Source organism: Antedon mediterranea, chromosome 7, assembly GCF_964355755.1.
Source record: "Antedon mediterranea chromosome 7, ecAntMedi1.1, whole genome shotgun sequence".
NCBI classification, from domain to species: domain Eukaryota; kingdom Metazoa; phylum Echinodermata; class Crinoidea; order Comatulida; family Antedonidae; genus Antedon; species Antedon mediterranea.
In genome coordinates, this window is record NC_092676.1 from 2,675,467 (window position 1) to 2,701,222 (window position 25,756).

General features: G+C 31.6%; 1 protein-coding gene across 3 annotated transcripts in view; it reads left to right on the forward strand.

Annotated features, from left to right (window-relative positions):
- Positions 1-25,756, forward strand: part of LOC140055642 (transcription factor SOX-5-like) — a 128,928-nt gene that overhangs the window by 66,200 nt on the left and 36,972 nt on the right. For all 3 annotated transcript variants that reach the window (XM_072100991.1, XM_072100992.1, XM_072100993.1), the window contains 2 exons: positions 13,894-13,949; positions 23,421-23,483. The gene's annotated coding sequence lies outside the window, so the exon portion shown is untranslated. The remainder of the gene's footprint in view (positions 1-13,893; positions 13,950-23,420; positions 23,484-25,756) is intronic.

Below are 25,756 nucleotides of genomic sequence, written 5' to 3' on the forward strand. Positions count from 1 at the left end.
CTACAGTATTATTGGTACAGTATTAATGTACCACATTATTGTATGGTTGGCATGCAGTATTATTACTGCTACTGTATGGTTGGCATGCAGTATTATTACCGCTACTGTACAGTTTAGTTATACAAGTAAGTCTGTACGGTTGCAATACAGTGTATTACCACTACTGTATGGTTGCAATACAATATTTACCACTAAAGTCTGTATGGTTGCAATACAGTATTTACCACTAAAGTCTGTACGGTTGCAATACAGTATTTACCACTACTGTATGGTTGCAATACAGTATTTACCACTACTGTATGGTTGCAATACAGTACCACTAAAGTCTTTACGGTTGCAATACAGTATTTACCACTACTGTATGGTTGCAGTACAGTATTTTTACCACAACTACAGTATATGGTTGCAATACAGTATTTACAGTGTGAATGTGTACTGTACTACCACTGTATCGTACAGTATACAGCCAATATTATTTTATAGACATCAAATATTAGTGTTTGTCTTCTTTCTGTACAATACAATAGGCACAATCGTATTAATTACCCAAAACAACATGGCATCATGAACTTAGTTGGATTTAGTAAATCAGAGAAGATTGTCGTTTAGATCAAGTTGCACCGACTTTACTATAATAATTCCATTTCAATTTAAATTACGTAAAACAAAAATATTTATTTATTGAGCTTGGAATAAATGGGTTTCGCTTTAATTCCTGTTGCGTGTTACTAAAAATAGTACACGACTCCAATTTCCCTTTTCTGAATGCGTCTCTGAATTCCGTGTAACTTGCGTTTTTAAATCCCATGTTTCTTCGATAAACTCTCCACCAAATCACGGCTTTAAACATTGAGCATTAACTTGCATCCTGCTATGTTGTTTCTTGCTTCAAGATAAGAATAAAATATAATTTTAAATATAGTAAATGACATGAACGTGCCTAACAAAAATTGAATGCTAATAATACAAATCATATGTGTGTCAACATTTGATAAATATTTAGATAAAGATGTATGGAATTGATGTGCTGTGCGTATTAGACATTTCCTCTTGTTTTAAACTCTGACAAACAATTGAATCACATAAATTTGTTAATCTGAAGAACAGGTTAAGGTATAATAAACTATTATTATAATATGTATGTTGGGTAATTGTAGGTGAGTGCTCATGAAAGTAGAGTACATTATTCTATAAGCTGTGCATGTATTAATGTTTATATAATATGTATATGGATAGATAAGAATTATTATTACAAACAATTATTAATTTATATATATACTGTATACATATAGCGAAAAAAATAAATTATTTCATGTATAAAGACAAACTAAACGGTTAATTTGACAGACAACTTGTAAAAATGTTTATACATCAGGTAAAAATTATTATTACAAACAATTAAGTTATATAAAAAAAATATTTCACAAGACAAAGTAAACGGTTAAATTTAACCAAAAACTCATTTTTTGACGGACAATTTTACCATATGCCGTAAATTACAGATTTTTTCACCTTTTTGCTTGGACCAATGAACCACAATATATCCTCAATTTCTGTGTGTGAAAATGGTTTATAATAATAATACTGATATGAACTTTAATATTAAGGATAATAGACAAAGGAGATAAGGAACAATGAACAACAAATTGACGAGAATTCCGACCTATTATTTAAAAAAATAAAAAGTACAACTTTTTCTTCTGAAATATATAATTGAAATTATGGTAATATTATAATATTTAAAATCAGAATTTTTCTATTCTATTTTCTATTATTGTTTGGTTTTTGTTGGACATATATAAATTATATATTTCCTATTGGTTTTACCTTCAATTCTACAGCCAATACAGAATACAAACAAAACTTCCTAAACTCATTAAGACTTCCTATATGAAAATAACCATGTCTTTATATTATTTTAATGGTTTAAACTCTATAAAAATACATGCATTTACATTGCATTTAATCTTGCTTATCAAAAAGTGTGATCCGTGCATTGTGACCCATTCTGCGTTGCTAATAATGAACAAGTGGAGTCACAAGGTCACTCGGCAACTGATCACCCATTTTGGATATAACTCTGTATCTCATAAGTGAGACCGTTTGTTATTGTCGGATTCCTTGTCTTCTCTCATTCCATCGCCAGAATAATAACTCATTTTGCATGTCTGATAAATGAAGGTAATAAATTCGTTGTCGGACGTTATCTTATTTAGAATGTATGTCCCAATGTCAGGAGGGGCTGCACGGGTTGTTCGCGAATCAATTCCTTTACCTGTCTGTCCGTCTGTTACAAGTTCATCATCGGGGTGAACACCAACATAACCTATATAATGTTTGTATGTCAACAAGGGGAAACATTAAAACAAAAAAAAGAGCATTAATTGTCGATAGTTCATGAGTCGTACGTCTACATTGATGAGCCTATTCTTACTTACTACTAATGCTATTTAATACGCAACTCGTACATTGCATATTTTAAGTGCAGTTAGGATGAAAGTTGAAGCTCTTAATAATAAATATTGATGATAATGGTGAACATTTACTTCTGTATTTCCAATTTAATTTTTCAAAGGAATTTTAAAATCTTTGTTTATTTCCCGGCCATTTCGATTACCGCTTTGCATTTTAATTTAACCTTTTTAAATCATTTTCAGTATTTTGACTTTTGTTTGAATGTTCACTTAAAGATTTTATATTGATTTATTTGTATAATATTTTAATTAGATATTTATAATAATTAGTATTATTTATTCTCAATTTATTATTCTACATTATTTAGGCAAATATTAAAATTTAATACTTTTAATATATAATAATTATGTTCATATTATTATTAAGCTCCATGTCCACACTATCAAACTTTGTGACAAAATGTGATGTCATACCATTACCATTTTTAAGCATGTCACTACCACATTTGGGCACATCACACAGGCCTTGTCTTTTAAGGCGAGTGAGTGCGATCACTCACCTAACACACTCCTGAACTGCCCTTGAGGAGTGCAATTTACAACACGCTTAAATTTAGTAAACTTCTACACACGAAAATACAAACAGCACACCTACAGCACCCCTGAATTTATTGAGGAGTGCAATTTGTAGCACATCTATCATTTTCACAAACTAGTTTGATAGTGTACTGTAGGCACAGCTTTTTTACTATTACTACAATAATCTTTGATTTATACCAATATAACAATAATATTTGTTATAATACAGTATCTATGCAGAAAATAAATTACTAACATTTGCACTCTGAATGTACTGTATAGATTTTCCAGATACTGAGTGTATGTATGAGCAATGGCATAAGTGGGAGGGGGGAGGTGTTAACGTATTAAAGATAAATAGCAACAATTCAGGGTGGTTGCCAACAAGTAAAGAGTGGGTGTAAAAAAGCTTTGCATGAAGGCTATAAATTAGAGATGGTTGAGACAAATGTTAGAAGGTGCCAACAAATTAAGGATGGATGGAAACATCCTTAAGCTCACTGTCCACACTGTCAAACTTCCTCTGATACAAAAAAAAAATGAGATGTGCCCATATTTGGACATGATGATGTCATACCACTACCATAAAACATTTAATTACTTTCTTTATGATAATTGCTATGGTATTGATTTACCTATAATTTTAGCTAATTGTGTTGTTTAATTAATTATCTATATAAATTATATTTATTGATTCAATCCTGTTATGGGTGACTTTGGTCGCTGTTGGATGAAGATGAAATAAAATAAAAAACAAAAAATAAATATTTAAGCATAATACTACAATATTTACAGTAAGCATATCACTACTACCATATTTAAGCATATCACTACCATATTTGGGCACATCACACTTCTTTTGTCAAACTAGTTTGATAGTGTAGACAGATCTTAACAGTATGCTGTAATAGTAGTACTACATTAGGAGAAGTTAATCTGTTTGCGGATCTAAGGTGGGACACTAACAAAATTACAATGCAAAAAGATATTAAAATATTAGGTTAGGTTCAACACTTTTTTGACAATTTTTAGACTAAAACAATGTTATTTTTAGAGCTGTAAGTTTTTATCAACATCGTGCATTTAGTAATATTGGTAAGAATAAGATTATAATGATTTATATCACATTTGCCACGTTGTCATTTATTTTTATGCTAAAAAATTAAACCGAGTTTAAAAAAAGTGACATAATCTTAACCAGACCAGCAAATAGTCAGAAACAAATATAGGCTGACCTGTGTGTAAAGGTCGATTGAGTTAATTCATCATTAGTAACATTGTAATAAGCAGATGTGCTTAATAATAAGATCTACTGTCCTGCTTGTTTTTATGTTGCTCCTCGTTAAGAGTGGATCATGATGAAGATTACACAAAATGCATTACTAGTTACTTAAACATAAGTCTTAAGAATTAAATGAAGGGTTATACTATACATACTACTAGTGTATGTGAACATTGCTTCGTATTGTCGTTTTATTGGGAAATAGAGAATTATGTATATGAAGAAATCAATTAGAACATTGTCACTCTTACAAGGATATATTTATTCAGAAATTACTAATTAGTATTAATAATACATTAACATTGTATTAAATACTGTTTAATTATCATTATTGCAAATTGTGAAAATACATTTTGCTCTTTTAAATTTTAATGAAAAGACTGTTCTTGAAAGATAATGTTACAAAAATAAAAATTCTGTGACTTAATAAATTCTTTTTCCAAACACAAGAACTCTTGACTAACCTACGTTCACACTGAACCCGTATTCGGTCAGACGTCCAGAGATAATTCTGGGCCACATATTTGTTTGTCCATTCACACATGTATGTTTTGTATAGGAATCCAAAAGTATATAGAAATCCATAGTTAATGCGAACTGTTCTATTATTAAACAATAAACCCATTTCTCCACATTTTATTCCCCAGACACTGTACAGGAATCTAGGCTCAGTGTGAAACGTAGCTTAAACTAAAACAATTTTAAAACAGTCTTTACTAACAACAAAATGAATACGGTAGTGTAAATGAATGCATAGAAACTTACTATAATACTAATACTGTACGAGTTTGCAAACAATTGTGCAAAATATATTACATTTTCATTGATTTTATTTTGAAGCACTTTGTATAACATCTGACTTCCTGTAATATATTAGCAGCAAATTGTGTAAATGATTACTGCTTTACACTTATATATTATAATCTATATAACACTATTATTATTAGACAATAGAATAGAAATATTTTTGTTGTTGAAATATTTATAAAAAAAATATTAGAATTAAATTTGAACATTTACAGTATTCAATAAAATATTATAAACATAATAAAAAAACACGTAATGCAAATGAATGAATGAACATTTTATTTTTTTATTTATTTAGTAATTTGACCAATCACAAGTGACGAATCATTCAAATTATGGCTTGTGATTGGTCAAAGTGCTCGTGTTTGCATCCTTGTGGGAATTAATTAATTTTGTAGATTTTGTTCTCAACAATAATGTTTATTGTATGATATGAAATACATTCACCTTTTTATTAGAGTAAAAAACAGTCTTTATTTTGTTTAGTTTTACCTAAAATGAAAAATTAAATTTGCATCCCCATTGGATCAGTTGTTCTAATTACATAGAATTCAGCAGATATTGATTCTTGTACTTTAAGTTTGTTAAAGAAAATTGACTAGATTTCAAGATATGACTGTAATTAAAAACACAATACGTATTTGTTCAATGCAGCTGTCTTAGAAGATACGATAGAAAATGAGTTTGTTTGAATTAGACAGAAGCAGCCTTATCTCTAGCGTGTATTGTGTTTCATGCATGCAGCCCTATATCTTAAGGGTGTGTCCGCATCAAATTATGTTTCATATAAGCAGTCCTATATCTTAAGGTTGTGTTCGCATCAAATAATTTTCTAGTTGCTTTGTTTGAATTATAATAGATATTTGAACATTTTTCGTTTGTTTTCAACCATTGAATAAATGAACTTAATATCCATTTTCTGATTTAGGTGAAATGTCTAAATACCTAAAAAACTTCTCATCACTATTCTTGAGTTGAAATTATTGCAAAAAAAGTTTTGTGAAATGCACACTTGTTTTGATACAAATATTCCATTGTTAAACAGGCAACAACAACAACGCAACATCCCATCTAAAGGACAAGATAATTGTTTTTCAGCTAAAATTCCCTTTTAATTTTATTTACTACATTGTTTGAACAGCAATCTTTGTTTTTAGTATAATAGAAAAATGAAATTTGTAAACGTTTTGTTTTCCCGGAGCGAACTAGAAAGTTTTTATTTAATATAAGACTAACTTAAAACTGAATGTTTAAATGACATTATATATATTGCTATTAAACTGTGTTATAGTGTACATTACAACATAAAGTTGTATGATATGTGGTCTAGTTGGGTTTTATCATATAAACATCTTCTATTGGGTTCAAAAGTATACGTTGCAGAACTAATAAAACAACATTTTCCAGAAAGAAACTCAATTATACGTGAACATACGGTGTTTATATACTTTATATAGTATTTCTAAAAGCGCAAAACAATGTAGAGACAATTTCAGTAGACAGTGAATAAGGTATTATTAAAGCGCCTTGAAATGATTCTGTAATGTAATGACAGTCCTTTTGGGCCTAGCCTGAAACACTCTGGAATGTGGGTCCAATTTCGACAATATATAGTTCTAACATTGTCAAGCATACATAATGCTACGCCTGAAATCAGATCTGATACAAGATGCTTTACACAACCCACAGCTTCTATTAGTATTAACCTTCCATTGTTTATATAAGGGTGGGGAACCAAGACTTGACAAAAACTTATTCTACTTCGAAACCTAGATCTTCTATTCTTTTGTTTTGTTTAACACAATATATAACAATGCTTTGACGTATTGATATTTCAATAGAATTTTCTTTAAAGAACTTAAGTCAATATTCATGGCCTATTTTGATCTAACGTTTCCTTAAAAGGAAACAAAATTCTTTAATTAGAGTTATTTTTTGAAATTTTTTTAAAGTTTGTTTGTGTTTTTTTTTCAATACAAAATGAAAAAAAAAAAGCAGTGAAGTTGAGAGGAATTTATTCGGACAAAAAGTTTTATTTAAATATTTATCTTAAAAATTTACAATAGTATTCCTTTGTTTAAATTTAGCATAAATAAGGTGGGATTATACTTAAGCATGGGCTTATACTCGAGCATGGGCTTATACTTGAGCATGGACTTATACTCGAGCATGGACTTATACTCGAGCATGGACTTATAAGCGAACATAGGCTTATACTCAAGCATGGGCTTATACTCAAACATGGACTTATAAGCGAGCATAGGCTTATCCTCAAGCATGGGCTTACTCGAGCATGGGCTTATTTTCAAGCATGAGACTAAACTTGAGCATAAGCTTATACTTGGTTACAGTAATATGTTCAATGTCAGTTGACTTTAAATTGTATTTCGTATTATATTTTCAAACAAATTCAAGACGGGAAAAAAATAACTGTTTTGTCGAAAAGCACATAAATAAATTACACGTTTCCATATCGGTGTTCTAATCGAAGAAAGCAAGCAAAGCAATCCAGTACATTAGATTGTCAATGTTTGATATATTTTATCTTACCATCTTTTTATACATTTATTAAATTTATATAGTTCAGTGAGATATATTACATAGAGAGGAAGTATACCAGGTAACAGAGAAGTTTATATGAATATAAGATTAAAAATGGAGTGAGTATACTAACAAAAAAAAAGGAAACAACGTAGCTTTGATAACTGTTAGAAATAAATATTGTTTTATATTTGGCATGATTTTTATCTTTTTCACCTGGTGAGCCAGTGAAAGACTTCATTGAAAATATCACTGAAAATTATTGTCTATAATAAATTATTTTAATAGTAATAAGTAAATCTCTGCAATGGCTAAAATTGTAACAGTTTTTTCGTTAAAAAATAATTTATGTTTTAAAATGCCAAAAAGTGTAAATATCCTCCTTGTTCAGTTCTTGTGACATTGTGACTTGTTATTTTATATTGAAACGTCAAATTTATAAACCTGTCAAATTTTATTTTTCCATTGTTATAGGCAGATGAGTCAGGCTTCATTGTTAATTTTAAATTCAAGGACTTTTATATAAAAACATAAAACGTCATCATGCTTATATCATGAAATAATAATAAGTGTTACAATGGAAATATTGTTATTTATACAAATGAACATTGTATAGTAGTATAGTAACACTTTTCTTTTTTATTAGTAAAATTTACAGAAAAATGCCAATTGTTAAGAAACCATTACTCCATGGTTAAACTAAAGAACATCATATACTATATAATGTGTATAAATTAAATTAATATATAATACAGAAAAAATATAAAATACATAATAGAAAAATAACGCTTAAAAAAGAACGACGTTTCGACTCCATCATGGGGTCATTATCAAGTCCAATGAATGACATTTTGTTGTTTAAATGTCATTCATTGGATTTGATAATGACCCCATGATGGAGTATTAATTTCATTCATTGGATTTGATAATGACCCCATGATGGAGTCAAAACGTCGTTCTTTTTGAAGCGTTATTTTTCTATTGTGTATTTACAATAAACAAACTCTCATTCAAAATATAAAAAACAAAGTATAATAAAAACAATGTAATACAAATACAATAATAGGGGTATTGTTTTTTTTTTCAATAATCTTTTTTCCGTTAAGGTGACTTTAAACCACCTAAGAATAGAAAGCTTGAAAAAATTTGTTTAAAAAGTAAAAAATAGGAATAATGCACAACCTAAGATTAGAACTTAGACTCTTCATCTTGATATGCAGATGCCCTACCATTAGACCACTATAAGAATATCATTGTACAACTAATTTCGTAAAATCTAAAAGATTGTAAGGAGTAGAACAATAAAGCTTTTATCTTTAGAAAAAAATTATTGTCAACTATCAAACAATAGATGCATTGTTGTATGAACAATTTATTATCTTTGACAATACAGGAAATTAGTTTTTCAATAGCCCTCTGATGTGATTTAAGAGACTTGGTAAACCTTTTTTGAAAATCCTACTTTGTTCCTCCCGCCGCCTCTGTGTCAGCATGTCATATTATTGTATTGTTCTAGAACACCTTAGCAGAGCCCCCAAGGATACCTGTACACATCTGAAGTTGCTCTCCTATCATCTGTGTATTATTTAAGCAGCAACCTTGGGGCAAAATACAGGCTATTTACAACATTCCTGTTCGCATTCTTCAGATAATCACTTTCATATGGGGTAACAATAACTTGCTGTGTTAGCATTGTGTGCTTGCGCATAAGACCCAATTATTGTGGCTTACCAACTGGCTGGATGCCTGGCCATACAAGGTAATCAAGAAAGGTGGGCAGGGCCTATGTTCTTCTTCTATTGAATCTTAAATGAGGTGAAATTTAGCTGTTGTATTAAACCACTGTCACATTAGTATCTGGATGTTAAAAATTAAATGTTGTAGTTGGCCAGGCTGTAATTGGTCTCCCACTCAGGGACTTAATTAAAGCAACGGGTCATTAATTTTCCACATCCCTAGGCTATCGCTCCGTTTCTACTCTGTTGTTTTTCACGTATAATGGTCTTTTGTTAATTACACAGTATAATAAGGATGGCAAAGCACTATCTCTTGTCGGGTGTACAGTTTTGTATGCTTTGCTTGTGTTGCCTAATTCGTTGTTATTTCTCCTGTGGGTAGGCAGATACCCACTAATCACTGGCACTCCGTTAACCTTGTTTTATAATTAATTTATATAATTGCACAATCGATTCAACTTGAAATATTGTTTAGTTCAAAAAGCTATTTATTTTTGGTAGCAGATCTTCTTGGCAATGATGATTTCTGATGGCCTGTCATTCACTTGATTGAATACCGTATTATGGACGCAACCCGTTAAATCCTGACCTCAAATTGATTGATATCATTAAAAATTAATTTTATCTGCATATAAATTCATACTTAATTGTTTATGATTTTCTTTGTTATACTATAATCATACATTATGCAAATATCATTTTATCTATCAAAATTAATATTTGATAGTATAATTCATTTTAAACAATGTTTTCTTTCATATTTGACAGGCATAGATAAACTCATATTTTATCTTATTTCTCCATGTTAAAATAAAAAAAAAAAAAAAAATTAATCCATTCGCCTTAAGAAACTTCTGTTATTTCCGAGTTTAACCCTTTTTCTATAAAATGTATAATTTAAAATGGATAAATATGCTGTATATATTATAAATATTAGTAATTATTTTTATTATTCAAAATGTTAGTTTTTTAATAGAAAAGCTACAGCAGTTTTATTTCCTCATTTTATGATCACCAAATTAACCTATAAAAGTTGTTTTGTCCTTTTTTTTTTGTTCTTTTTGATTGGGTTGCGTGCCCGACAGATATACCTGTTCATGCCTCGTGACTTGGAAAATTGGTGCATAGGAATCTATCACCGTTGTCATACAATAATTATTTATTCTACCTAATAATCAAAAAGCTGATATAATACATCCACATACCAGCTATTGTGCATAGTTAGACCTGAATGATTGCACTGAACAATGAATGTTTTCCTTTGTATTTTCCTATTCATTTACAACAAAAGAGTCTTGTTAAATGGAATTTTGTAGTGGGGCCTAGCTTTAGGACTTTTATTTATTTCAAGAGGTTCTTTTATTGTTTAGTATTTCATTGTACTTTTCGGATTACAAGACTTTTTATAGTTCTTGACAATGACAACTATACTTTATGCAGATGAACGCTGTTTTATTTTGTAATAAATATATAATTCATAGTTACAATCATTGTACAGTTAGATCCCATTGAGGGACACATTAAGGACTCGAAAAGGGTCCCCTTAATAGAGGTATCTTTTAATAATAATAATAATAACATTTATTTCCACAAATAATAAAACAAAATACAGAGTAACATAATAAATATACAACCGATAATGAACATAATTAATATATAATGCAAGAAAAGAAATATATAAGTGGAAAAGGGACGCCACAGCAAGCAAGTTTTAAATTGTGCGCCCCTCTAAATTTAGCGAAACAACTAGAATCTGAATAGGGGTTGGCTGGCTGTAGTGTTAAAACATAATATGTTTCCCCTTGTCCTTTCATAGGAAAATGTCTCTTTAATAGGATGTCCCTTAATAATAGCACTGTCTCTGAGAATTATCTATTTTCTCTTCCCCCATTGTCTTTAAATTCAAACTACTTCGTATTTATATAAACTGTTGTTTTTTGCTACTTTTCTGTCAGTCAGATATTGATAAAAAACAAGAATACTGGCCCATTATTCTTCATAATCCGAGGCGTATCCTTCGGGAATTTGATTGATTTAATCATGACGACGTAGGTGATTGAAAAATACATTGTTCGATGTTTCAGTGACCTGAAAAGGATAAAATTAGACAGATAAAGTGATCGATGCCCTTGACACTGTCAGCTATGCTGGAAATGTGTTTGAAGATATGAAGCATGTCGCATTATTTTGTTGTGTTTTACATAAAATATGTACTAATAACTATTATCATTAGGCTACGAATGATCAGTTTAAAATTTTAATACTATAGAACATTGATGTTCCTACTTAAGGTTATTCTAACAGAAGTCCTCAAAAGTTGAAGGTAAAAATACAACAATTGTACAACTGGGGGAAAACAGTACATTCAAGTTCTAAAAATAAAATGTATAGGAAGTTATGTGCTTGGCTAAAAGACCACCTGAGTAAACGACCACCTGTCTAAGGACCACCTATATACAGTACATTAGACCACCTGTCTAAAGGACCACTTTATTACTATTTTAACCACATTTTTATTTTATCACTTGTCCTTGAGTTTTTGCTTGAAACAATGACAATCACCACATTAACTGAACAGTACCACTAAATTGCATACAGTTCATATTTTACTCATTTTGTAGCAAAACTATCGTCACATCTTAAAATTTGATATGTAAAGCTCTGTCTACACTATCAAACTAGTAGTGATATGCTTAAATATGGCGGTGATATGACATCATCATGTCCATATATGGGCACATCACATTTTTTTGTCACATAAAGTTTGATAGTGTAGACAGAGCTTTAAGTAGTGGCACTACTAGCATGTTGTTAATACTGTGGAGTTGTTAATACTGTGGAATTGCTATTTTGTCCACAACTACTGAGTCTGTACTAACTACGTTGATAACATTTGTTTTCCTTTAGTTGGTCATACCTTCTATGCTTTATACAACCTGACCTTCTCGATTGTAGTATAAATCGTTTTTGTCTCAATATTCTCTTTTATTTTCAAAATAGAGAAATGATTAATGGGCATAGTATAATGCATGCTATATAAACCAAGGTATTACAAATAGCTACAAAGTAGAAATTGCATTTCCAGATACATGTCTGTTTCCTCAAAGAAATAACAAAAAAAGAAGGAAATTCTCATTTTAAATTTTTCCTATTTTTTTTGCAAACTAATTTAATAGTGTTAAATATGTACATTGGTTGATTATTGATAGTAACTCTTAAACTGTAATTATAATCATTATAATAATTAGTAATCTTTTTTCTCTGATATTATCAAGTCAAGTCAAGTCAAGTATCATTTATTATCATTTGTTTTAGGAGAAACATAGAAATTCTGTTTGCTCTGTTGGCGGAGCACAATATCCAACTGACACAACACGAACTCAAAAACAAAAACGTTACAAAAAAAAAGTGTCTACATCATATTTAAGGCTCTAATAGATCCTGGAAAGAAACTATTTGTAAATCGTGCCTTATTGGCCTTAATAGAACGAAATCGCCGACCGCTGCGCATCAACTGGAACATACTAGAGGCCGGATGAAATTGATCATCTTTGATAGCCACTGCCTTTTTCAGAAGACGATCCGAAAATATGTTCTGCAAAGGCAGTTATGTAGATCCAATTATACGCGATGCGGTCTTGACTATTCTATTTAGGTCACGCTTTTCATTTTCGGTAGCGCTACCGAACCATACCGTTAAAGAATACGTTATTGCACTCTCTATAACTGACCTATAGAAGGACGACATTATTTCAGAGTTTATACCAAATGATTTAAGTCTACGTAGGAAGTATATTCTTCTTTGGGCCTTTCTAATAATGTTACGTGTGTTAATATGCCACTTATTACTGACTCTCACTTGTTCCACAGTATTATTTCAGCTGTTCACTTCTTCCTCTCTTTACTTCATGTTTTCTGATTTTCTTTCCCCCCCCCCCCCTTATAAATATGACTTGGTTATACTTTTTCAACACCTGATTCTCTGTACCGCATTTCCACATGTATGACATTTGCTCTATCATATCATTCATAAACAAATTATGTAATAGTGTTATATTAAGCATGGTCTATGATACAGGAGTGACATGTGATACATTATGTGACACTGTATCATAGAATTTGCTTTGATACTACTGTACAAATTATTGATACATTATTTGAGAATTGGCTAATTTCAGCTTGCTAAATCTTCCATTATGTCTATCTAATTTGTTTCCAATCTTTTTCCTTTAAATCACTCTTTTACGTTTCACTCATATCTTTTCTGCTGTACTATTTTAGAATCCTAGTACAAACAAGAGGATTTTGACACTTGAAATGAAATAATGAACTACTTTTTGATTTTGTGTACAGTTTTTTATTACTTTTATTATGTCTTCTTCTGTTTAAAAAATCATAGAACCACCCGAGTACAATCATATTAAATTATTTTTAATATTAAAAAAATATCTTGTTATGACAAGTTATTTAGACTTTATTAAGATAGCTGTATACTAGTAAAATTAATGATTTTATTTTATTTTCTTTCCTTCAGATCTTCTTGTCGTTGATACAGCAGCTAATCTAATGCTTTGGAGAAAACAAATTCAGGTATGTTAAAACTACACGGCCTAATTTATACCGTAGGCACATAGTTTGTATCATTCTCAGTTAATACTTTCCTCTTTCCATCACTCTTCGCATCCGTCATTTGTGGGACAGATATCCCATCTACTGGCCTCAACGATCATAGTTAATGTAGTTCAATGCGTAGCTTGCTTTAACTGCAGGCAAGGTGGTCAGAATTTGACATCTTTAGTAAATTGATGGAAAGATGATATTATTAGATTAAGCAGTTACATTGAAGATATTAAAGATATTTAAATCTTTTACCTATGCACAACCTAAGATAATGAATATCAGAGAACTGTTACACTCTTCCAGAATTCAGTATCATTCTGCCGAACTCTTGTTGTACAGACTGAAATACTTGCGTACACTATCATTTTTCATTTTGTATTGCTTTTTATTGAAGTAAGAATATCTTCGTTTTTGTTTTAAATCAGTAATAAAATTTTGAATGCTGTTGATGTATATATGTTCAGCGAAGAGTCTGGCATGAGCAATGTTAGAATGACAATGTTACGTATCTTTATTGTTGTGTTATAGTTAGGCTAGTTGGAACTATTTAAAGACCCCTTCCCTGCAATTTTGGACGTTTTATGGAAAATAATACATATATATCACTTTAAAAACATTAAACCTTGTCTTAAATGTACGTTTTATGGTAAATTATGATAAAAAATGAGAAACAATGCACTACCTAAGTAGCTCGCGGCGATTGACCTCTCGTGGACGGTCTTAGGCCTAGCCTAGCTAGGCTTAGTTTTGTAGGCCTAGCTGGTAAACATCGGTAACGTACGAACATCGTACGCTAGCTATATACCTAGCCTGACGTTGTATAGTTGCTGCATTAATTGTCTTTCTATTTTTGCCAGACTCCATTGATACAAATTGGGGAAAACCCCATATTTTCGTTGAAAAGTTAGGAGTCTTCCATTTGTTTTGGCCTCACGATCGATCGAAAAGTGGGCGAATTACAGGTGAAAAACAAAAATATCAATCCGCGCGCAATGCATTTTGGGATTTATAACGGGCCGCTATAATTATTAGAATCAACTTATTTTTCACATTTTTAACCGTTTAAAGACGAAAAAAGTTATCGCAATAGGACCATATAGTATTATTTTTACATTAAATATAGTTTGTAATCTTAAATTAGATCTAAAAAACGTAGGGAAGGGGGCTTTAACTGCTAGCTGGTACAGGGTGTATTGGTACAGGGTGTATTGATCCCGGGTGTATTGATCCCTATAATGAAGCTTACTAGGATTGGTTGCAGGTGGAAGTGTCAGGGCTAAATGTGCAAAAATTGACAATTTAAAAGAGAATTTTAAGAAACAAGGATGCATTTAAAACTGGTGTTGATTTTATATCAGACAATGCACTTTAAATAGGGGGGTTTTGTTTTAACATTTACCCTCTTCGTTCCCTGAACCCCTTTTCCCTACCCCTAGCTACGGGCTTCCTAGATACAGTAGCAGACAATAGCGGATCCAGGATTTTGTTGAACTGAAGTTAGTGTCCTATCTTTTGCATTACAATTTGCAAAATTTAGGGAGGGGGGAACAGCCCCTTGAATCCGCCTACAGTATGGCAGATATAGATAACAGAGATTGTTTCTTTACACCTAGTTTGCTCTCAGTGTAGAATGTATCACCCTATTAGAGAATATAACAATTATGGTTGAAAAGAATAAAATTGCTGCGTAATGATCTTGCTATTATTATCCACATCAAAGGATTCAGGTATGGGAATAATACAAATTGTTAATTTGTTATTATAGATTACAAATGAAGGCCTTTTAAACATTTCTATAGTGGGTGTATCCATTCATAATATATACGTTTCTTTAACAATGATTTATTTAAATACTATTATCTATTTAGTACTTTTCTAAGTACTTGTCAATATCTCTGAAAAAATGGTGGTTTTTAAAATCTTGCCTTTTTGTTCTCTCTCTGTCTTTTTTACCTTTTTTTTAAATCATGAGCGATCCAAAAGAGCCCCTAATTTTGAAATTTACGATGCAAAAGATAGCATATTTTAGTTTAAACTTCAGAGCAAAAAAAAAAACTTTGAGAAAAAAAGAAAGGCGTAATAACTTTATACCATATGTTTATAAAAGCTCAGGTTCATATTAAAGTTTAAAATATAAATAACTAAAAAGGAAAGAATGTATTTAATATTTATGAACAAATCGACTATTTCTGAATATATCACAATACGATATATGTAAGGGAATATATCCGACAAAACATAGTTGGGTTAAGTTACTGTTATATAATAAGAAGACATGCCGATACGCTTTATTATTGAAGAGGGACGGGGAAAAAAGAGGAAATTCATAATTTGTCGTATTATGATTACAGGTAATTAGGGCACTGCCATCCAAAGTAACTGATTCGCATATTACCCAGGTGGCCTTGAGCTTGTCTACCTGTGATGTCATCAGTTTATTCATTTTTGATTGGCTGATACAAGTTTTAGAATATTACCACAATTTTGGAAAGATCAAGAATATGTTGAATATTACCCAGGTGGCCTTGAGCTTGTCTACCTGTGATGTCATCAGTTTACTCGTTTTAGATTGGCTGATGCAAGTTATTATCACAATCTTTGGAAAGATCCAGGAGATGAAGAGATTATTATTACTCCATGGTGTAATTGTGTCCCAGGCTATTGAGTTAAAATACACTTGCTTTTTGTCTGATAGATGATGATAACATTTAGCGTTTGCTGGACACTTAAGGTGACATCTTCAATTGTGGTTGTATTTTGAAATCTCAAGAGGATCCAAATCCCCAAAAACTTGTAAACATGTTTTTGTCAAAAATTAGATCGTCAAATTAGATGTCAATTCGATAATGATACCTCATCAAAAAAATTTGAAACAACTTTAATTTAGAGTTTGAACTTGGACTAGTATCGCTTTAAAATTTAAATCTTTTTGTTTTCTCACTTTGTAAATGTACATAATATAATGAAGGACTTTCGGCCTGCGGTATGAATTGTCATATTTAAATCGAATTTGTATACATATCTGGTTAAATGTTGATCTGACTAAGTAAAATAAATTATTGGTATGGATTGAGACAATCCACTGTATAAGTTGTTTTAATGACCAAACAGTATGATTGTGTCACTAAATTCTTCAACTGAAAACAGTGACAGCAACAACACAAGCTAGCTGAGCAAGAGGGACTGAAGATAGGGAGAATGCATCCTTTGGTTGTGGTTTGTGCCATCAAGAGCTACCTTTCTCCTTGGCCAGGGTCTTGAGACATCTGGGTTCCTGTCAAGAATATCATTCTTCTTAGGAAGTTTCTTGGGCCATGTTGCCTCTAATAGAGACATACATTCTGATCATAGTCTTTTCATTTATTCTTAGGCCATAATGTTTCCATTTCAAATATTTTTCTACTTTTTTTTTTTAAATGCGCCTTGAGCACTCTGGAGTGGTATGTGCGCTATAAAAATCTTATTATTATTATTATTATTATTATTATTATTATTACTTTTTATATAGAATAATCCAACAAAATAGGAAGTAATGTATAGAGGATGTGTAAATAGACACAAAGTGCTGTCTTCCATAAAAAGGAATTGGTATTTCCCAGATTTACCAATTCAGTGTCATTCATTCTCTACTAATGTAAGGTATTTCTGATGGTCTGTATTGATGCAGGCCTAAGAATACCTACCTTGAGTTCTCCAATAATTAATGAAATAAAGTTCCACATGTTTAGTCATAATTAAACTGACCTTTTCTGTTCATCCTTCTAATTATCAATCCAATGTAATAGTGTTAGTTTGTTAGTGTTAGTTAATGTTAGCTTTCGCAATAGTGTTTAGATTGGTCCCAATACTTGCTCTTTAAACTGCACTAGTATGCAACGGACACAAATAAATGTCACTTTAACTTTGTGGGCAAATGACGATTCACGATTGTTGGAAAAGCATTCATGTGTTGCATTGAGAGTAAATTCGGACTTTAAAGCTACTATGACACAACGCAAGGACGTACACACAAGACAAGTAATTGACCAATCACAATCATCCGCAATGTGCCCTACATGCGTCCTAGTGAAAACTAAGCAACACGCAAGAAATGAAAACAAAATTTGAGTTTGTTCTCGTTATTTTTAAATTTTATTTTTGGGAGGTCTGCAAAAATAAATATATGAAACTTGAACCAAGCACCTTGTGTTGACAGGCAAGGTCATACTGTGATTATTTTTTTTTATGAGTATAATATAAGAAACCTAATATTTAACAGTGAATTTCCTCATTTTTAAAACACAATGCAAACTGGAAACAATTGTTCAGTTGTTTAGCTGGAATTTTTGTCACAGAGCCAAGTACATAACTAATAGGATTGTTGGAAAAAAAACTGGTATCCATTCATTCAATGGGAATTTTTAAAGAGAGTGCAAAGTGTGCTGTAGGAAGTGGACCATCTAGAAACACTTGTATACCGTATTTTCCGGAGTATAGGTCGACCCCAAGTATAAGTCGACCCCCAACTTTGACCTAGAATATCGTTGATTTTGGTATGACCTGAATATAAGTCGACCCCCCAAAATCGGCTAATAACACAACTTTAAAGTTCAAAGAAGGCTAGAAACGTATGAAATGTGGTTGTTTGTTTATACAATTATTAAAGTGTAGGCCTAATCATTATCGGACGGACGTAATCACAACGGCTTCGCCGCCGTCTTCGCCAGCCTGTAATAAATGACAGCGATGTAGCGTTACAGTACTTGCCATCAGCGATGTTTTTTCACGTCACTCAAATAAATTAAAACGAGTTTTTCGTTAGGAGGCTTATTAAATTGTACAGGCGAGTAGTTGTAAATCGCGTTATCTGTAAATGTACACGCGCCGGACTGAGGAGAATTTATTTTATGAATAGACATGCGCAGTAATTGTAATTACGAACAAACAAACAAACTGCGCATGTGTATAGATGAAAATATCGCGCAATAACAAACATGCTGCATGGACATTCCAACATCGTGTAGTTCGTTTGTGGTGTGTGTTACGATGTTTTCGCGAGTGAATACGAAGCATATGAAACACAAACGAAAACTATTTATTCTTAATTATTTTAATAAAAGCGTAATATAAACATCAAAATTAATCTTTGTTATATATTAATAGTACTTGTACCAGTACTTGTTGGAGTTGTATTATTTTGTACAATGTAGGTATTATTAAATTGAAAACTCCTGTGAGTGATTGATGATAGGCCACTGACCTTGCTAGGCCTTGACAGCTGACGGCTTTTGAACGAATTTTTTCGGCTTGATTTTTTTCAAAAATCGCATGGTCGGAGTATAAGTCGACCCCCCGATTTTGCAATTAAAATTTTCCCACAAAGTCTCGACCTATACTCCGGAAAATACGGTAGTTTATTCTTAGTAATTGTACATTTGTAAAAGGTTTGTGTAAATTCTTTGTTTTTATTCTTTTGTTTCAAACTGTTGAAAGTTTGGTAAAAGATTCTGGAGTGAAATACAGGATGTTCTGTCAAGATTGGTTTCGAATATTATTAAACTTTAACAATTGAAGTTGTCATTGACTGTTCAAAAGAAAGGTAATCTGTACTGTTACAACTTTCTACTTCCATTGTGAAGAAAGTCTATGGTTACTATGGCAGGGTCTTGAAACCAAAGACATCTTAAGTTCAACAGTTTTCTTAAGCTCTGTCCACACTATCAAACTTTATGTGACAAAAATGTGATGTGCCCATGAACATGATGATGTTATATCACTACCATATTTGGGCATATCACTACCATATTTGGGAACATTGAACTTTTTTTGTAAAACTAGTTTGATAGTGTAGACAGAGCTTAACACTTTGACTGCCAGAGGTTTTTCCAGTTAGAAACTGCCACCGCCAGCGTTTATAGCCCAATTCGATGTTTTTATTAAAGCTGATTGAAACTATTTATGTGATCTGATTTACATGTAATTTAGACTAAAATAATCATAAAGATTTTAGCTTTACAATGGTACCAAGAACGATTTTCAAATCGCAATATGTAAATCGTAATAGTAAAATGAAAGTAACCCACTTTTTTAGTTTTTCGTAGTTTCGCGCAAGAAAGTCGAGATATTCGCGATTTTGTGCAAGACATCACAATATGAAAATATCGCCCGGTGAGATCAACAAACAACGAAAAAGTTACTTACACGGCACCGGTAGGCCTATAAAAACAAGTTATCACTATCGAAAAATGTATTACATTTATAAATCATAAATCTTACATCAATGTTTCGCCAAAATCCACATAGTAAAGACACCAGGCCTAGGTAACTAGGCCTAAAGTTGGTCCGGAACCGTTTTACGACTAAGCCTGCTATAGCCTAGTACAACTAGCCTATCTAGTGAACTGATGATAATATTCATACCATTTCTAAACAAGTTTGTTGCGTGAAACTCGGCCACTTACAGTGAAACACCAAAACAATTGGGGTATACATACAATAATAAAATTGAGACTTCATATTGAAAATTCATCCATTATTTTTTATTCAGATTAAACAAACAAACATGCCAATCCACATAAACCTTTGTAATGCTTCGGCGGCATAGCTAGCGCGCGACCGATACACAATGCGCCAAACCATCGCTGTACGCGCTACTGTGATGCGCGGTGTATGTTATTTCAACAGGTACCATTTTGACAATCGTTCGTAACCAGATTAGTTACTTTCAAAAAGTAAAATGTTAACGGTCCAGACCGAATATAGTGTCCATATTTATAGTATATACCAATAATTAACCTATCTACCGGATTTCGTAAAAAAACGCGAAAAACGAAAATCTTCGTGTTTGGCAGTCAAGCGTTGTGTTTCCAAAAACGAATATCTTCGTGTTTGGCAGTCAAAGTGTTAAGAAACAAAGTTATAACACAAACCAATTTAAAGATTTATTGTATGCATATTGTACGTATAGATCACGTCAATTATACCTATCTAATGTTTATGGTGTCTTATTTATTATATTTTGGGGCTGATATCCACATATACTGAATAAAATGAGCGAGTCAAATGGCCGAGCGGTTAAGGCAGGGGCGCCGTTTACCGTACCTAAAGAGCCAACTACTGTACATCAGGCAAGGGTTCGAGGCCGACTCGCTCCTAGTTCTGGTTGTGGAACAAGTCTTCTCGGATAAGGACTATAAACCATAGGTCCAGTGTACACAGTTATAACCTGTGTGTACTTTAAAGAACCCAGTTCATTATTCGAAAAGAGTAGGGGAATACCCCGGTGAACTGGTTCACAAAATAGCCCCCGTATCAGGGGGATTACCACCTATCTGATAGGACAGTGATTAATTCACTATTGGTAATCCTTGGCCACATTGCCTAAAGACATAAAATAAAATAAAAAAATAAATAAAATCTCTCATTGGAGAGAACTGAGTTTACCTGCTGTCATTTTCCATTGTTTTAGGATATTTCATGAACTTTTACTATTTTTTGTGTGTAGCACTTGGAAACAATTGTATTAGGCGCTCTCTATATATAAGACAAACATTATTATTGAGCATACAGTTAAAGAATTATTTTGTTAAAAATCAAATAAAATGTCTTGAAAATCTTTTCCAATACAATGAAAAAGAATCGTTATTCAACTTAGCTTAGGCAATATGCACATAGTGAATACATCCACATGCACTTAGCTAGTGAGGACTTCACAAAAATGTTATAATAAAAACGTAATAAAATTGTTACTTACAGTGCTTTAAAATGTTTTGAAATGCTAGTTAATGAATATATATCAATAAAAATTGTCTTTTAGCTATAACTTCATAAATATTACCGTGGTCAGTAATGGATTCACTACTAATTTTTACTTTAATAAAAAAAAATCTATGAAATATTAAAAGTTGTTATCTTATACTAGTCTAATGACTTTTGAATAATGAATGAAAGATGTAAAATTGACAATGACAAAATATATTTAATATAAATTGTCGATTTAAACATGTGATACGCTCTCAGCGGCATGTTGTAAATGATGTTGATACAAGATTTTTTTTCTGTGGTCTTTAGGTCAATGACTGCACTGTAAGCATAAGGTTGTAGGTTCGAATCATTATTCTTGTCCCTTTTGATTGATTTAATATAAAACTAGAGGTTTAGAAAGACGACAGCGAAATGAGAAAATTTGAAGTTTGTGTTTGTGGCAGGTATGACTGAGCGGACGTGGAGTTTTAAACTGCCATATCTGGGTTGTGGCGGCAATTGTAATTTAGTGTTTCATGGGTTTCTTTATTTTTTATTTCATACGCATCCAACAGCGAGTAACTCACCAATTACAGGATGGATAAACTATTTTATAATTTATCATACTTATAAACTAAGTCTCATTTGAGGGATTGGAGTTGAAAGAGTTGTGAGTTACAACCCTGGCACAGTTCAGGATTAAACCCTGGACCTTGGGATTGGAAGGCAAGCACGTTAACCATCATGCTACAGCTCCACTATTGTTTAGTTTGTTATCTAGTACTATTGTAGCATCTTAGCATTACATCTATATTCCTTTAAAAAATCATAGTTTATATTTCGAGAGGGCTAATATGTATAAATATCTATAACATATTTATTGCATTTATAAATACAGATATTTTTTTTTTTCATGATAAATAACAAATATTCTGAAAAAACCGATCTGAAATTTTGAATTATAATTTAGCAACTTTATTCGTTGAATAATTTGAAACAATGATTGAAAGAGGTCTGGAGTAACAACATGGGACTTGAAGAAAATTAGTTCAACATCCGACAATCAGAGATGGGTAGAACGAAACCTACATTTGATATCATCCAAATTTTATTAGCTATTTTATTTTAGAATGAATAATAAAGATGATTCAAAAATAATATAAAGTTTATTGAGGGTGAGGAGAACTAAATTAGCATCCTTCTAAGACAATAATACATTAAAACTGATATTCAATATGAATATAATCATAGAAACTTTTTTTTCCTTTTTGAATTTGATTGGAATTTTCAGGTGTAACTGCTCATCTTTCAAAATAGATATTTTCCTTCTAATTTTGTAGGATTCTGGAAATTATAATTGCATATGCTTCTTTCCATATTATCCAATTTTAAGCTTTGTCTGCACTATCAAACTAGTTTGATGTACCCAAATATGATAGTTACATGCCTAAATATAGTAGTGATGTCCATTTATGGGCACATCACATTTTTGTTGTCACTTGAAGTTTGATAGTGTCGACAGAGCTTTATGGTTGTGCTGGGTTAATTAAAACTTAAACTAAACTTGTGCCAATTTTATGACTATTGCTTGTGGCGTTTCTGACAACCTCTCGATGCGATCTGTTGCTACCAAAAGATGTATTATTTTTTATAATAAAATAAAATTCATATTATACAATGATTAATTAAAGTTATCTATATTTTTTCTGTATTTTTCAGATAAATGAGGAATTTTTCAGCAAGTTTTTAGGATACGACAACTTCTTACTATCTTCTCAATAGGTAAGAGATAAGTCTACAATATCAAACTTTATGTGACAAAAAAATGTGCCCATATGGACACGATGATGTCATACCTCTACCATATTTGGGAATATCACTACCATATTTGGCCACATCACATTTTTTTTGTCAAAATTGTTTGATAGTATAGACAAAGCTTAAGAAATAGGTCTAGATGTTCAATGTAAATTTAAATGGACCAAAAGGAGTTAAGAAATCATGTACATATATGGGCACATCACATTTTTAACTAAAGTTTGATAGTGTAGACAGAACTTTTTAGTTGTTCTAGGTTAAAATTAACTGTGTGCCAATTTTAAGATAGGTCTTATATCTTATAAAGTTTATGAAAACTGTTAAAAGGTCCTAAAAACATACTTTGTCTAGTCCTTTGTGAGGCTTTCATTGTACTTTGTATACTGTATTAGGTTTTATTATTATGACCCATTTGTTTTTGAGAGCCATTCTCTTTCTTTTTGATGACTCTTTGCCTTAGGAGTTTGTTGCTAAGTAATTCAATCACAGATGTGTGTGGGAGGAGATCACATACCTCAAACGCACATAAGTTCTCTTGTTTTCATTGGTCTATAAATTGAAATGATGACAGTGCTCGGTTTTTTGTTTGCTGTCACTTTAAGTTTGAGGAACTTATGGTCCCTGTGTCTCACCCATTGTTCATTGTTTGTGTTCAGAATAAAGAACTGCATATAATAGCAATGACAATAATAAACAAAACACAATAATATCTATAGATTTTATTTGTTATGGGGTATACCTGGATATGACCTATAATAATATACTGTATATTTTTTAAGTGTTATTCTATTGTTGAATGGAAGATTATCTGATAATATTTTCGCGTCTTGACCCTCTACTTCATACTGAAAACTACTAATTCCTGTTCACACATAAGCCTTGTTCACACATAAATTCCATTCACACATAAGTCCTGTTCACACATAAGTCCTGCTCACACATAAATTCTGTTCACACATTCATACAGTTAGTCCTGTTTACACATAAGTCCTGTTCACCACATAAATCCTGTTCACACATGGAAGTCCCGTACACACATAATGAAGTAAACAAATTAAATCCTAATATTAAATCTTAATATCATCATAAGAATATAATATTGTTTTTTAAATAATAAAACATAAGAAATTACAGCGTAACAAGTGTATAGATCAAAAACATTTCTCTGTTTATAATTATTGTATACAAATTAAAATGAAATTTCCTTTCTCTGCAGTAACACAGAAGGTTGATTTTTTTACAGTAATACAATGACAATTTTAATGACATCACATAGGTTATTTATTATTCATAACATATTTGACACCTGTCTGTGGTTGATACTTCCTATAAACTATAAATATTGCTCTAGGTTTCTTTGAAATTAATGTCAGCCGAATTACCTTGAGGACCCACAAGTATGTATCACCGTCATCCTACTCAAATTTTACTACATGGGTATTATAAGGAAACAAACAAAAACATAACCTACAAATGCAGTGGTGACCTCAGATATATTTGGCATATTCCCCTTCCATGAGAGCATTAAGGAAATACATTGGACAATCATCCCCACTGAGAAATGGAACAGTCTGCCACAAATGATTGGGGGTAGAGGATAGTATAATACATTGTTAAGGGGCGGATGCAGGATTTTTTAAACAGGGGAGCACTATTGTAGAATATTAATAGCATGTCGAAAAGTACTTCATAATTTAATTTTAGCCGTCAAAAAGGAGAGCGCCCCACAATTTGATCTGCTGTCATTTCAGATTTTTGTTTTCATAAATAATCCATTTCATTAATGTCAAATTGTTCTGTTTATTTCCATGCTGTGATAACATGAACTTATTAAGTTTATATCAACCCCTTTTTTTCTCCAAATCCTCATCTCCGATTTCAAGTTCTGTTATCATTTAAAATAAAACATCTCAAAAAGCGCAAGAGTATGATTCAAAGGCTATAGAGGGTGCCCTTTTTTAATCATTGGATGGAGGTTTGTTGTCGCACACGTACATATTCATGAATAATGAAAACATTTTTCGAAGATTGTGAACATTAACTTAATTAGAGATACTAAATACAAGTGTCATACAACACTACAATTCTCTTTCTGAAACAAAAAATGAAATTCTCCATCCCTGGTGTATAATTTTGTGGCAACTGTAGAGTGAGCTCACACTGTGTATCTCCTCCGCTTTGCCCCAGATCCATGTACTATCAGGTGCGAATCCAAGGGGAAGCTGGGGCCCCCTAAA